This window comes from Zalophus californianus, chromosome 3 (genome assembly GCF_009762305.2).
Source record: "Zalophus californianus isolate mZalCal1 chromosome 3, mZalCal1.pri.v2, whole genome shotgun sequence".
NCBI classification, from domain to species: domain Eukaryota; kingdom Metazoa; phylum Chordata; class Mammalia; order Carnivora; family Otariidae; genus Zalophus; species Zalophus californianus.
Window position 1 is genome coordinate 135,313,382 of NC_045597.1, and position 14,893 is coordinate 135,328,274.

At 36.5% G+C, this 14,893-nt stretch overlaps 2 protein-coding genes across 2 annotated transcripts in view; one reads left to right on the forward strand and one right to left on the reverse strand.

Annotated features, from left to right (window-relative positions):
* The window catches only part of SLC25A12 (solute carrier family 25 member 12), a 194,907-nt gene that overhangs the window by 122,110 nt on the left and 57,904 nt on the right, over positions 1-14,893 (reverse strand). The window lies entirely within an intron of this gene.
* HAT1 (histone acetyltransferase 1) overlaps positions 1-14,893 on the forward strand; it is a 61,812-nt gene that overhangs the window by 2,858 nt on the left and 44,061 nt on the right. The gene's annotated exons all lie outside the window — the stretch shown is intronic.

Genomic DNA, 14,893 nt, shown 5'->3' on the forward strand with positions numbered 1-14,893 from the left:
GAAAACAGTTTGGCAGGTTCTTAAAAAGTTAAATGCACTATTATGACCCAGCAGTTCTACTCCTAGGGATCTACTCAAGAGAAATGAAAACATATGTCTGTATACAAACTAGTACATGAATATTCATAGCAGCGTTATTCACAGTAGCCCAAAATAAAACAACCCAGATCTCTAACAACTGGTAATAAACAAAGTATGATGTATCTGTATGATGGAATACTACTTGACAATAAAAAGGAAATGGTACAAAATGGGTGAACTCAAAAATATTCTAAGTGAAAGAAAACAGACAGGAAACCCCCCCCATATACAATATGCTTCTATTTGTATGAAGGGTTTGGAAAAGGCAAATCCAGAGACAGAAGATAGAATGGTAGTTGCCTGAGGCTGACTGTGAGAATAATGACTGCAAATGGGCATGAGATTTCTTTTGGGGACAATGGCAGTGTTTTAAGATTAGAGTGTGGCAATGGTCACACAGTTCTAAATTTACTAAAAATTACTGAATTGTATGCTTAAAACAAGTACATTTTATGGTATGTAAATTATACCTTAATAAAGCTTTTTTCTTTTTAAGATTTTATTTATTTGCTTGAGAGAGAGCAAGCGAGAGAGCAAGCATGAACAGTGGGGAGGAGCAGAGGGAGAGGGAGAAGCAGACTCCCCGCTGATCAGGCAGCCCAGTCTGGGGCTCAGTCCCAGGACCCCAAGACCATGACCTGAGCCAAAGGCAGATGCTTAACCAACTGAGCCCCCAGGTGCCTCTCAATAAAGCTATTTTAAAAAATAGTTATATGCACATGAATTCTGGTTCCATCACTTTCTGTGGCTGTTTCCTTATCTTATAGTGAAGTTAACAGTACTTACTTTTATAGTGGTTATAAAAATTAAATGTAAGGTTAAGTACAAATAAAGTGCATCATCAGGTTGACTTCTAGAAATTCTCAATTTAATGTTAGCTTCTACTGTTTAAAATAATACAAACATAACAAAAACATGAAGAAGGTGACAAAGAAGGTACCCCTCACTACAGAGATAATACTTATCTAGATTTTTTTGTGTGTGCGTGCATAAAATTACTTTTCTGAAACCAAGTTCCTTTTTAAGGCTGTGTACATACCTGTTTTCCATAGTGGCTACTCCATTTTGCATTTCCACCAGCAGTGCACATAGGTTCCAATTTCCCTACATTCTTATCAACACTTGTAATTGTCTGTGGATTTCTTACTGTATTTTTTAAACTATTTTTTAATTTGACAATGAAAACTGATTTTTAATTCTAAGAAAAGTATATACTTTATATCTAAAAGAATCAGCCCTTTTTTTTTTTAAGATTTTATTTCTTTATTTGACAGAGAGAGAGAGAGCACAAGTAAGGGGAAAGGGAGAGGGAGAAGCAGGCTCCCCGCTGAGCAGGAAGCCCAATGCTGGGCTCGAACCCATGACCCTGCGATCATGACCTGAGCTGAAGGCAGACACTTAACTGACCGAGCCACCCAGGCACCCTGAATCAGCCCTTATTTTATCATATATTACAAATACGAGTTTTTGTTTTATGTCTTACAAAAAGGCCCTCCCTACTCTAAGATTATAAAGCAGTTTATCCATTGTTTCTCTAATATTTTTTGGATTTTTTCTTTTTTAAATAGAAACTTTTGAATCTAACTTGGTATAACACATGAGGGAGGAATCCAGCTTTGCTTTCTCAGATGAGTTAAGGGAATTATCCACCTGCCAGTTTAAGTTGTCTTTTCATTAATGATTTAAAATTTCTCTTTTATCATATTAAAGTATCATATATTCTTGGCTGGCTTTTGGGCCTTTTTTTTGTCCCTGAGCCATTAGAGTACTGTTATAATAAATGTTATAATTAATATATGGTGTGACTAGGTCCCTGCTTGTTACTCTTCAGGAGTTTTACTAAGTTTTCTCTAATGTTTGTTCTTCTAGATAAACTCAAGTTCAAAAAAGTTTTTTTGATTTTTTTTTTTTTTTTAATTTGCGATCCTATTAAGTTTAATGTAGGGAGAAGCAAAATCCTTACATTGTTGAGTCTTTCCTTTCTAATAGCAAGAATATTTTTCTGTTTATTCAGGTCTTTCTTATGTCCATCTTTTTAAAGAGTATTAAACTTGGGACTCCTGGGTGGCTCAGTTGTTAAGCGTCTGCCTTCGGATCGGTTAATGATCCCAGGGTCCTGGGATTGAGCCCCGCATCAGCCTCCCTGTTCATTGGGAGGACTGCTTCTCCCTCTCCCCCTGCTTGTGTTCCCTCTCTCACTGTCTCTCTCTCTCTCTCTCTCTGTCAAATAAATAAATAAAATCTTTAAAAAATAAATAAAAGTTTTAAACTTTATAGATGATAAACATTTCTTATTAAGTTTATTTCTAGGTAATTTCATCTATGTTATTGCTGTTATAAATGAGATTTTTTTTCCATTATGTTTTTCATCGTTATTAATAGTGTGTGAGAAAACTGTGGAAAATAATTTTTAATATATATTTTTTCCCTGCGTCAAAATCCAGGTTACTTAGTAACTCAGGTTTTACACATACATGACAGCTAAAACTGACTGGGTTATTTCATTATTCTAATCTCTCATAGTCATAGTAATAATTTGCTTCCAAGCCAACCTTCCTCCCCTCCTCCCTTTTTTTTCCAGCCCTCCTGTCCCAACTCCCTCCCTTCTACTTTCTCTGGACAAATGTTTATTGAAACTTACTATGTGACAGGCACTGTGCTTGGCACATGGGATAACTTGAACTCTTGACTGCATATCCATAATTCCACTAAGTTTTATCCCAAGATTCTTCCTCTTACAGAAGTTGTTTTCACTTTGTGTGTGAGGGATTGACAGACACATTTTTTTCACAGAGGTTCTGTGCTTTGGGGTTGGTTACTGTAGAAAAGAGTAAACCTTTTTTTCTATATTTCACTTTAACCATTTTTAAGTGTACAGTTAGGTAGCATTAATTGCTTTCACAATATTGTGTAACCATTAGTTCATTTCCAAAATTTTTTCATCATCTCAAACAGAAACTTTGTACCTGTTAAGCAGTAAATCCCCATTCACTTTTCCCCTCCAGTCCTTGGTAATCTCTAATCTACTTTGTCTCTATGGATTTACCTGTTCTAGGTATTTTAAATGGAATCTACTTTGTCTTTATGGATTTACCTGTTCTAGATATTTTAAATGGTATCACAACATTATTTGTCCTTTTGTGTGTGGCTTATTTCACTTAGCATGTTTTCAACTTATTTCACTTAGCAAATATTTCATGTTGTAGAGATATCAGGACTTCATTCCTGTTCATGGCTGAATAATATTCCATTGTGTATTTATATCACATTTTGTTTATTCATCTGTTGATGGACATTTGGGTCTTTTCTACCTTTGGCTAATGTGAATAAAGCTACTATGGACATCAGTATATGAGTATCTGTTTGAGTCCCTGTTTTTAATTCTTTTAGTATATAGCTAGGAATAGAATTACTGAGTATATGTTAATTCTATGTTTAACATTTTGAGGAACTGCCAAATTGTTTTATATAGTAGCTGTACCATTTTACAGTCCCACCAACAATGTACAATGTTCCAATTTCACCATCTCATTGTCAATGCTTGATATTTTTTATTATTATAGCCATCTTAGTAGATGTAAAATGATATCTTACTGTGATTTTTGATTTGCATTGCCCTAATGAATAATATGTTGAGCATCTTTTCGTGTGCTTATTGGCCATTTGTGTATCTTCTTTGTAGAAGTGTCTATTCAAATCCTTTGCCTATTTTTTCATTGGGTTGTCTTTTTGGTTTTTTGTTTGGAGTTTTTTGTTTTTTTATTTTTTCAATATTATTTATTTATATGAGAGAGAGAGAGAGAGCACAAGCAGGGGGAGTGGCAGAGGGAGAGGGAGAAGCAGGCTCCCTGCTGAGCAAGGAGCCCAATGTGAGGCTCGATCCCAGGACCCTAAGATCATGACTCAAGCCAAAGGTAGACGCTTAACCAACTGAGCCACCCAGGTGCCTCTTTTTGTGTTGTTTTTGTTTTGTTTTGTTTTCTTAAACCTCTTAATTTTACTGGATTCTCTTTGCTTTTTGGGGAGTGGCTTCAGGTGATTTTTTTTTTCAGGCCTACAACCATATCATCTGATCATTTTCATGAATTCATTTTGTTTTTTTGTTTTTGAAGATTTTATTTATTTATTTGACAGAGAGAGACAGCAAGAGAGAGAACACAAGCAGGGGGAGTGGGAGAGGGAGAAGCAGGCTCCCTGATGGGGGGCTTGATCCCAGGACCCTAGGATCATGACCTGAGCCGAGGGCAGATGCTTAATGACTGAGCCCAGGCACCCCAGTTCTCTTTCTTTTTGATACATGTGCCTCTTTCTTCTCTCTCTCTCTCTCTCTTTTTTTTTAAGTAGGCTCCATACCCATTGTGGAGCCCAACATGGGTTTGGAGCTCACAACCCTGAGATCAAGACCTGAGCTGAGATCAGGAGTCAGACACTCAACCGACTCAGCCACCCAGGCACCCCTGTTCTCTTTTCATACTGCATTGGCTAAGACTTTCAGAACAGTGTTAAAAAATAAGTACAGTCATCCCTGTTCCTTAATTTAATGAGAATGGTTCTGGTATTTCTCCACAAACATGATCCTTGCTTATTACTTTCAAGAATAGTTTGTCTTGTTTGCAAAGAGTTTTTATTCAAACGTGTATTAGAGTTTATCAAGTGCCATTTTTATTTCCATGGAAATAATTTTGAATATATTATATACAATGTTTATAATATTTAATATAATAGATTTTATTATACCTTTATATTAAACCATCCTTGCTCTTATAAATTGAATATCTAGAGATATTTTAATAAACTCATGAAGACTTTTAAGGTATTTTTACGTTACCACTAAAAGATGAGTTTGGTCTGTGTTTTTCTCCTTTGTGCTTACTTTTTAGGGGAGGTGAAGGTCAACTTTTGTATTCTTTATTGACTACTTTTCTTGGCCTTACTACATTACCACTTCCACCCTCACCAGTTTTAAAAAGCATTAGATTTACCTAATGGTAAAGGCTTGAAAGAATTCACCTTAATCATTATGAGGAGGTCCTCTTATGCCATTTAATGTTCTTATTGTTATTGTTTTTTACCTTAATACAATTTTGATTGCATTTTCAAGTTTTGTGGTTCTCATGATACATTTTTGACCATTCTGTTTACTTTTAACCTGCCATTCCTTTTAGGTGTGTCTCTTGGAGTGTGCATACTTGGATTTGATTGTATAATTTTTTTTCACCTAGGAATTTTATTTCCTTTAAATTTATTGTTTGTTGCTTTTGTTACCTCATTTTTCTGTTGTTTCCTTGTACTTTCTCATTCCTATCTCTAACTAACGTGTGTTTTATTTTCCCTAACCTTTCAGTCTCCGTGTACTCTGTTTTAAATTCTCCTAAAAAGCCATATAACCTGTTTTTAAAATAAAGTATATTGTTAGTTCTGCTGAGATAGTCTTTATATTTTAAGTGCATTCACCATTTGCCAAATACTTATTTAGCCATACTCATATGGCAGGCATTTATCTGGGCACTGGAGATAGAGCAGTATACAGATACAAATAGAGCAGTTCTTGTCTTCATGGAGCTTACATTCTGATTATGAGAAACAGACATAAATACATGAAAGATAGTGATTAGTGTTATGGAGAAAATACAGGGTGATTAGGTCCTGCTAAGGTGACATTTGAGTAGATAAAAAAAGAAATGAATCTGTGAGCAGTGTAGATAGCTCAAGGAAGAGTGTTAACACGCAGAAGAATGGCAAGGGCAGAATGTGCTGGCTGTGTTCAAGGAACATTAAGGAAGCCACTGTGACTGAGAAGGATAGCTTGGGAGGATGACGTGTCTGGAAGCCAAATGATGAAAGTGTTTGAAGGAGGAGGAGGTAGTTAACTATGTCAGGCGTTGCTGGTAGTTCGCATAACATAAGGGCTCTTCGGATTTAGTGATTGATTTGGTGTTTTTTTTTTAACGAGAGAAGTGATGGAGTCATAGGATCTACTTTTAAAAAGTAATTTAAGAGAAATTAAGAGGAGAGAAATTAAAAATGGAGTATAGACTGTTTTTGAAGTTTTGCTCAGAAGTGGAGTTGAGAAATGGGCAGCTAGAGGAAGACACAGGATAAAGTTAGATGACTTTATTTTTGCTTTTTAAAAAGGGATGTACAATTTACATACAATGAAATGCACACTAAGTACATGATTCAGTGAGGTTTGAGGTCTCCCCCCTCCACAAATAGCTGCTCTGGGGGGGATTGAATTTAAAACCCAATTTTTGGGAGATTGAGACATGCAACAGATCTGGTGGGCGGCATTCCTCTTTGTTTTGTTTTGTTTTTGAAACAATTGCACACTTACAGAAAAGTTGGAAATGTAAAAATACAAAGACCTTTTTTCCCTGAACTATTTGGGAATAAATTGCTGACTTGATGAACCATCACCACATACTCTTTAATGTATGTTTACTGTGAACAAGAACATTAGTATACATGGCCAGAATATAATCATCAAAATTAGAAAATTAATATCAATACATTATCACCATTTAATTCTCAGACTCTTTAAATTTTCCCACTTGTCCCCAAAGACCCTTTATAGCAAAGGGATCCAGTTTAATTAGGATCAGGGCTTACATCTGGTTGCCTTGTTTCTTTTGTCCCCTTCAGACTGGAACCTTTTCTCGACTTTCATGACCTTGACACCTTTGAAGATGGCAGACCAGTTATTTTGTAGAATGTCCCTCAGTTTGGGTTTATCTGATGTTTGCTCATGGTTATTTCAGGTTCTGTATCTTTGGTAGGGATATCATAGAAGTGATGTGCAGATCTTACAGCACCTGTCAGTTTTTCATTAAACTTCCAATTCATTTATTTAGTTCCCATTTTATTGAGTGGATTATAATCTGTTCCTATAATTTATTTTGGTCCTTATATTGTCCCTGATTTGGCCGGTGGGAGCCCAGTTCATGCTGGCTTCTGTGTTTTTACATGTCCTCCTCCTTATTTGATTACTTCATTCTTTGATTACTTTCTGGAACAAAATATTCCAGGCTCATCTGTTATCTCTGCCACAGCTCTGGAATCAGCCATTTCTGCAAGGAGCCTTGTTGGTTTGTTTTTGTTTTTGTTTTTGTTTTAAGAGGAAAATATCATTTTGAAGCCAAGATGTGCTGGGTGAGAGCAGGTGAGCTTGTTGCCATTAGTGTTCTAACATTAATGAGAGTGGGCTTTCTCAGTGGACAGAACTTTGTGCCTTCCCTTTTTTCCACCTCTGAAGATTTATTTATTTATTTGAGAGAGAGAGAATGCACACACACGATGGGGGGGCAGAGGAAGAGGAAGAGAGAATCTTAAGCAGACTCTGAGCTGAGCTGAGCACAGAGCCTGACACGTGGCTTGATCTCAGGACCCCAAGATCATGATCTGAGCTGAAACCAAGAGTTGGACTCTTAACTGACTGCACCACCCAGGCAACCCTGCTCCTTTCCTTTCATTCCCAGGTCCCTGTAAGGTGTTACTGTTCTGATTTCTTTCACCCAAATTAGTTTCGCCTCTTTTAGAACCTTATTTCAATGTAGTTATGTATATATACTCTGTGACTGGCCTAGTTCAGTCAGCATGTTTTTGAGGTGCATCCTTTGTTGCCTATATCAGGGGTTCATTCCTATTTATTGCTGAATACTGTTCCATTGTTGGATATATCACTCTTCATCAGTTAATAGACATTTTGGTTTTTCTGATTTTTGGCTGTTATAAATAACTCTGCCAAGAATGTTCCTGTACAAGTCTTTTTGTGGACATATGATTTTTTTTTTTGGATAAATTCCTAGAAGTGGATTTGCTGTGTCATAGGGTAGTTTTACATTTAGCTTTATGAGATACTTGCCAGACTGATTTCCCAAGTACATTTATATTCATACCAAGAATGTGTTATAATTCTGGTTGCTCCACATCCTCATGAATGTTTGGTGTTGTCAGTTTTAAAAATCATAGATTGAAGGGCTCACTGTTATTAAGACAACAGTTTTGCCCACATTCATTTACAGATTTAATGTAATCTTTTTTTCTATGTCTTAGTTTGATTAGTTGGCCTTATTGGATTTTGCTGGGCTTATTAAATGAGTTGGGAACTGTTCTCTATTTGCTAAAAAGAGTTTCCATAAGATTGATATTATTTCTTTTTTAAATGTTTGTTAAAACCATCTGAGCCATTCAGTTAAGCGTCTGCCTTCGGCTCCGGTCGTGATCCCGGGGTCCTGGGATCAAGTCCGGCATCGGGCTCACTGCTCCTTGGGAGCCTGCTTCTCCCTCTGCCCCCCTCTCTCTCTGTCTCTCATGAATAAATAAATAAAATCTTTAAAATAAATAAATAAATAATAAATAAATAAAAATAAAAAAATAAAATTTACCAGTGAAGCTTTGTGTGCCTTGAGTTTTCTTTGTTAGAAGGTTTTTAACTACAAATCTAATTAATAGATTTAGTACTATTCTGATTTGGTGTTTCTTCTTGTGTCAGTTTTGGTAATTTTTGTCTTTTAAGGAAATTGTCCATTTTATCTAACTTTCTTGTCTGACTGAAGTTCATATTATTCCCTTATTACCCTATCAAGGACTGTAGAATATCCAATCCTTTCTCCGGGATACTGGTAGTATGTATTTTGTCTCTTTTTTCTTGATGAGTCTGTCTATCAGTTTATCGATCTTATTGGTCTTTTCAATAATTGTTTTTTCTATTGCTTATTGTTTATTTCCTACTCTTAATCTTTATAATTTCCTTTATTATTCTTTATTATTCCTACTTTAACTTGCTCTTAAGAAATCTCCCTTCTTAAGGTAAATGCTTAAATAATTGGTTTTAAACTTTCTTTTTATAATATTAGCATTAAAATTATAAATTTACCTCTGAATACTAATTAATTGCATACCACCAATTCTGTTATGTTGTGTTTTTATTATTGTTCAGTTGAAAGTATTCTTATTCTTTTTCGATCTATGGGCTTATACAGAAAAGTGTTGCTTAATTTCCAAATATTTCGGGCTTTTCTAGCTATCTTAAACTGATTTCTATTTTAATTCTATCAAGGTCAGATTATTTCAGTCTTTTTAAATTTGAGACTTGTTTTATAGGTTAGCACATATCTATTTTGGTGAATGTCCCAGGTATGCTGGAAGATAACTTATATTCTGCAGTTTTATATAGGGTTGTATAAATGTCAATTGGCTTAATAGTGTTATTCAAGTCTTGTATATTTTTGCTGATTTTTATTGACTTATTCTTTCAGAAGTTGAGAGAGGTCTGTTGAAATCTCCAACAATAATTGTGGATTTGTCTGTTTCTTCAGTTGTCAGCTTTTGCTTCGTGTATTTTTTTTCTTTTTTTTTAAATTGAGGTATAGTTATGCTTCATATATTTTGAAGGTCTGGTATTAGGTGCATACAGATGTAGACTTGAGTCTTCTTAATGAATTGACCTGTTAAGCATTATAAAATGTTACTTCTTTATCTCTGGTAATAAAAGGATCTCTTTATCTCTGTCCCCACTTTAACTCATCTTTCCTTACATTGAAGACTGCTTTTTCAGATAGGAATATTGCAACAAGAGTTACTTAAGCATGGGAGAAATAACAGCATGTCTATATGCTGATGCCTATGATCTGTCAGAGAAGGAAAAAATGATCCAGGAAAAGAATAGGGAATATTTGTGGAGTGATATCCTTGAAAATATGAGAAAATATTCTTGAGAGTATCAGTGGAGGGATTAGCCTTAGATGGGAGCATGGAGAATTTCTCTGTCAGTTTAATGAAGGGAAGATCTATGGGAGTGAAGCTGTAAAGGTGGCAGTCTGTGCAGGTTCTCTTATGAATGCTTGCTTCCTAAGTGAAACAAGAAGAAAGGTTATCAGGTGAGAATGTGATTCTAGAAGATGTTGGAGGTTTGAGGAAATAGTCATCTTGTCAAGCAGGAGGAGTGAGTAGACTTCAGAACTATGGTATGATTGTCAGATAGCACAAAGGGTCCACTTCAAGTTAGTACTCATGAATGTAAAATCGAGGTCAGCCACATGCAGATGCAAGGATATAGCAAAAAGTGGGCATATAGTCAGATTTAACTAGAATGGTCTTTTAGGCTGGCATGACAAAGATTGGAGCAGAGGAGTTGAGGTTGTTTATGAAGGAGTGATAGTATTGATTGGCCGTGGAACTCTACACTGGAAAGGGAGGGAGGAAAGTAAGGATACGGAGGCGGTGAGGGGCAGCAAAAATTGTGTCCTAATCAATACATTGTAAGTCCTGGTGGGGGTTGAAGAATTGTTAGAATTACGGTATCACAGGAAGTAAGCTAGGAAGAGGTAGTGGTAAGATTGTACAATGTTTGACGTGGAAATTAAAAGGGTATAGTTAGGGCGCCTGGGTGGCTCAGTCATTAAGCGTCTGCCTTTGGCTCAGGTCGTGATCCCAGGGTCCTGGGATCGAGTCCCACATCGGGCTCCCCCCACTCCATGGGAAGCCTGTTCTCCCTCTCCCACTCCCCCTGCTTGTGTTCCCTCTCTCGCTGTGTCTCTCTCTGTCAAATAAATAAAATCTTTAAAAAAAAAGGGGGTATAGTTATTGATAATGATAAGAGCTAGGGTATGTCATGGGAATGTTACAGTAAAAAGATTCTTGGAGAAGGAATCAAGAAACTGAAAGGCTGGGTCAGAGATTAATTTTCATGAGTTTTTAAAGTCACCAAGATTTAAGTCAGTTATAATGTTTGAAAGAGTGACAGTAAGCCAGAAACTAAATTCTTCAAAGAATGAGGGAAAGATTGGGCATTAGCATCAAAGCTGATTGTTCTTAAGGTGTGAGGAGAAGGACATTGGCCTAAAACGAGCAGTGAGGAGTTAGAAGAACAATTCGTCCTAGCGGTATAAGGAGAAAGCAGCCACTGCTTGAGAGGGCTGTAAGAGAAGCAGTGTCTTGAGGGAGTGCCAGGTTTGTCCGTGACTGTCAGGGTGAAAGGTATGGGAGAAGATTCAAGGAAGAGGTTGGGCATATGGAGAATTTTGGTGATAATGGACCTGTGTGTTTCACAGTAGTCACAGGGAGTTGGAGTGGGGTGGGAATTGGCATTAGATTAGTAGTTTTATGCTACTGTATAGGGATGAGAATCCAGGTAAAAAGGGATAACCTAGGAACTTGACTAAAGTTTGCTGGAATAAAGACTATGATGGGATTAATTAGGATGGTTTCTAAGGTATATTGTAACGTTAAGACCTCTAATGTTGCAGGCTGGTGGAGCTGATGGGAATGTTCCCAGGAGCGTTACTGGGCCCTGCCTTCACCCCTGCATTTTAAAATAATGTAACTAAACTTACTTTGCTTCTTATGAATATGTCCTTAAACTTACTTTAACATAGTCAGGAAAGTATGTATTGGCCCAAACACTAAGATTTCAGTTGTTTAAAGGACACAGGAGTAAGGGGTGCCTGGGTGGTGCAGTTGGGTGAGTGTCCGACTCTTGGTTTTGGCTCAGGTCGTGATCTCATGGTTGTGGGATTGAGCCCTGCTCTGTGCTCAGAGCAGAGTCTGCTTGAGCTTCTCTCTCCCTGTCCCTCTGCCCCTCCCACTCATTCTCTCTCTCTCTCTCTCTCTCTCAAATAGATAAATCTTTAAAAGAAAAAAAAGAACACAGGAGTGTGAATAAACTAAGATATAGTCCCGAGTACATTTAGATATTATGAGGAATATGTAGCAGCATCTCTGAAGCTGCTTGAGAACTGGAACCCATTTATATCTGCATTATGAGCACCTATCAATGGATCGTACATATGTTAAATGCTTAAGCATTATTAAACTTCAAAACTGATTAAATTAACGTGCCTTGGTGATTTCCTAATTATGTTTTGGGCTAATAAGACATGTAGAATGTGGGGCGCCTGGGTGGCTCAGTCGTTAAGCGTCTGCCTTCGGCTCAGGTCATGATCCCAGGGTCCTGGGATCAAACCCCGCATCGGGTTCCCTGCTCCGCGGGAAGCCTGCTTCTCCCTCTCCCACTCCCCCCTGCTTGTGTTCCCTCTCTCGCTCTATCTCTGTCAAAAAAAAAAAGACACGTAGAATGTATCTTTTTTTTCAAGTCTTTATTTAAATTCCAGTTAGTTAACATACAGTGTAGAATGCATCTTCTTTTACACATTTTGTCCCTCCTGAAATTACCGAAGTGATTCTGAGAACTAGGAAATATAGGAACTATATATAGGAGTGGAAACAATAGGATTTGTATTCAAATAGAAGATTCATTTTAAGTCTTAATGATCTGTGTTGGCGATAAGGTGCCATTTAGTATTCTGGGCCCTGATCTTCCATTTTTCTCCAAAAATGTGAGAGGTTTTCCTGAAAAGAAAAATTTTAGTGCTTATTTTAAATTATTACAGTTTTTTATATTGTATATTCCTCTGTTGGAATAATACATATTTTGCAGAAATTTTGGGAAGTGTATAAGAATATAAGAAATAAAAATTACCCATAATTTTATCACTCAGAATAACTATAGTACTTCTGTATTATAATTTGGGATAATTCCTTCTAGTTTTTTAAATTATATATTCACTTATGTTATTTCTCTTTTATAAAATTGAGGTTACATTGTCATATTCTGTTCACCTAAATGCATCATAAACATTTTTCTGTCACCAAATATTTCTCAATAGCATTATGTTTAATATTTATATTGAAACTCTTTCATTTATGTAATTTATTTAATCATTTTGGGGTTGCTTGCTTGCTCTCTTGCTTTACTGACATAACTGCATTGTAAAGACTTAAAAATATTTAATGTTTGTGATATCCAGGAGAGTTCACACTTTATACATGTTCTCATCTACATGTATATATGTCTGATTGATTCAGCCTTAAGCCCACTACTTATTTTGTGGCCGTGAGCAAATTAGTCTTTTTTGCATTTTTCATCTAGAAAACGGAGGTAATAATACCTACCTTCTATAGTTCTTGTGGGGTTTAACTACAATGTTTATAAAATCCTTAGCAAATTGCCTCGTACACAGTAAATGTTCAAGTGAAAACTAATGATATGGTTAATAACACTGTGTGTGACTCCTTCTTATGAATATGTCCTGTGTTGGCATACAACACTGTTCACACAAAAACTTGTTCAGGAACATTCATAGCAGCATTATTCATAATAACCCCAAAATGGAAACATCCTAAATGTCCATTAACCGAGGACTGGATAAGCAAATTATTGTATATCCATATAGTAGAATATTATTCAACCACAAAAAGGAATGAACTAATGGTACATGCTATCACATGGATGAACCTATTAAGTGAAAGAAGCCAGACATGGGGTACCTGGGGGACCGGTTAAGTGTCTTGACTCTTGATTTCAGGGTCGTGAGTTCAAGCCCTGTACTGGGCTCCATGCTGGGTGTGGAGCCTACTTTTAAAAAAAAAAAAAAAGAAAAGAAAAAGAAAAAAGAAGCCAGACACAAAAGGCACATATTGTATGATTCCATTTATGTGAAATGTCCAGAAGAGACAAATACAGAGATGTGGTTTCATTTCTTTTATGGTAATTACTACACTTATGTAAATATTGAGGTTTTTTTTGTTTTTGTTTTTTTAAGTAAGCTCTACACCTAATGATGTGGGGCTTGAACTCATGACCCCAAGATTAGAAGTCATATGTTCTCCCCACTGAGCCAGCCAGGCGCCCCCAAGGGTTTTTTGTTTGTTTGTTTTTACTAAGAGTAGAAAATTCATCTTTGTTTCTTATCTGTTAGAAATACTAACCTCCTAGCACTAATTGTTGGTTCCTTTTGTCTAGGCCTAGGACTTTTTATCTTAAAGACCCTTTTTGAGGAGATAACTTTTAGGCTGATCTCTATAAAGTATAACCCCGGATGTCTTCTCAATGTGTAATCCGAGGAATTTGGGGGCAACTTTTTAGGGATCTGCTCAGTGTGGCTAAACGTAGTACAGCAAACAGTTTTCATGTAATACAATGACTAATATAAAAACTTCATTTATTCGATACTAAAAGAATCCTTTGTAAAGTACATAGTGTTGGTTTTTAAGAATTTCTCTTAGATTCTCTCACCCAAATCTAATCAAATCCAAACAATAAATATTTAACTATATATTTGCCTTAAGCTATTTGATTCTTCAACTAAAAGACTCATCACTTTGCTTTCTCTTTCTTTTAGTTACTGTTACCTGTGGACTAAATTTCATGCTGAAATAGTAAAACCTTAATAGTTTAGATGACAGGTATATTGGAAGAAGGCCAATCCAAATTATAGAAATAGTTATCATAACTACATTTTTGACACTTGTTACATTTTTCTCTTGTGTCTCTCATCACTACCAAAGTGCTATATATTATATTAGAAGCAGTAGTTTGAAATTAATTTTTTTAAGATTTTATTTATTTGAGAGAGAGAGAATGAGAGATAGAGAGCATGAGAGGGAAGAGGGTCAGAGGGAGAAGCAGACTCCCTGCTGAGCAGGGAGCCCGATGTGGGACTCGATCCCGGGACTCCAGGATCATGACCTGAGCCGAAGGCAGTCGCTTAACCAACTGAGCCACCCAGGCACCCTGAAATTAATTTTTTTTAAAGATTTTATTTATTTATTTGACAGAGACAGCGAGAGGGAACACAAGCAAGGGGAGTGGGAGAGGGAGAAGCAGGCTTCCCTCCAAGCAGGGAGCCCAGTGTGGGTCTCGATCCCAGGACCCTGGGATCATGACCTGAGCTGAAGGCAGATGCTTAACAACTGAGCCACCCAGGCACCCCTGAAATTTATTTTTAATAATTTCTAGAGACTTCCAAATATT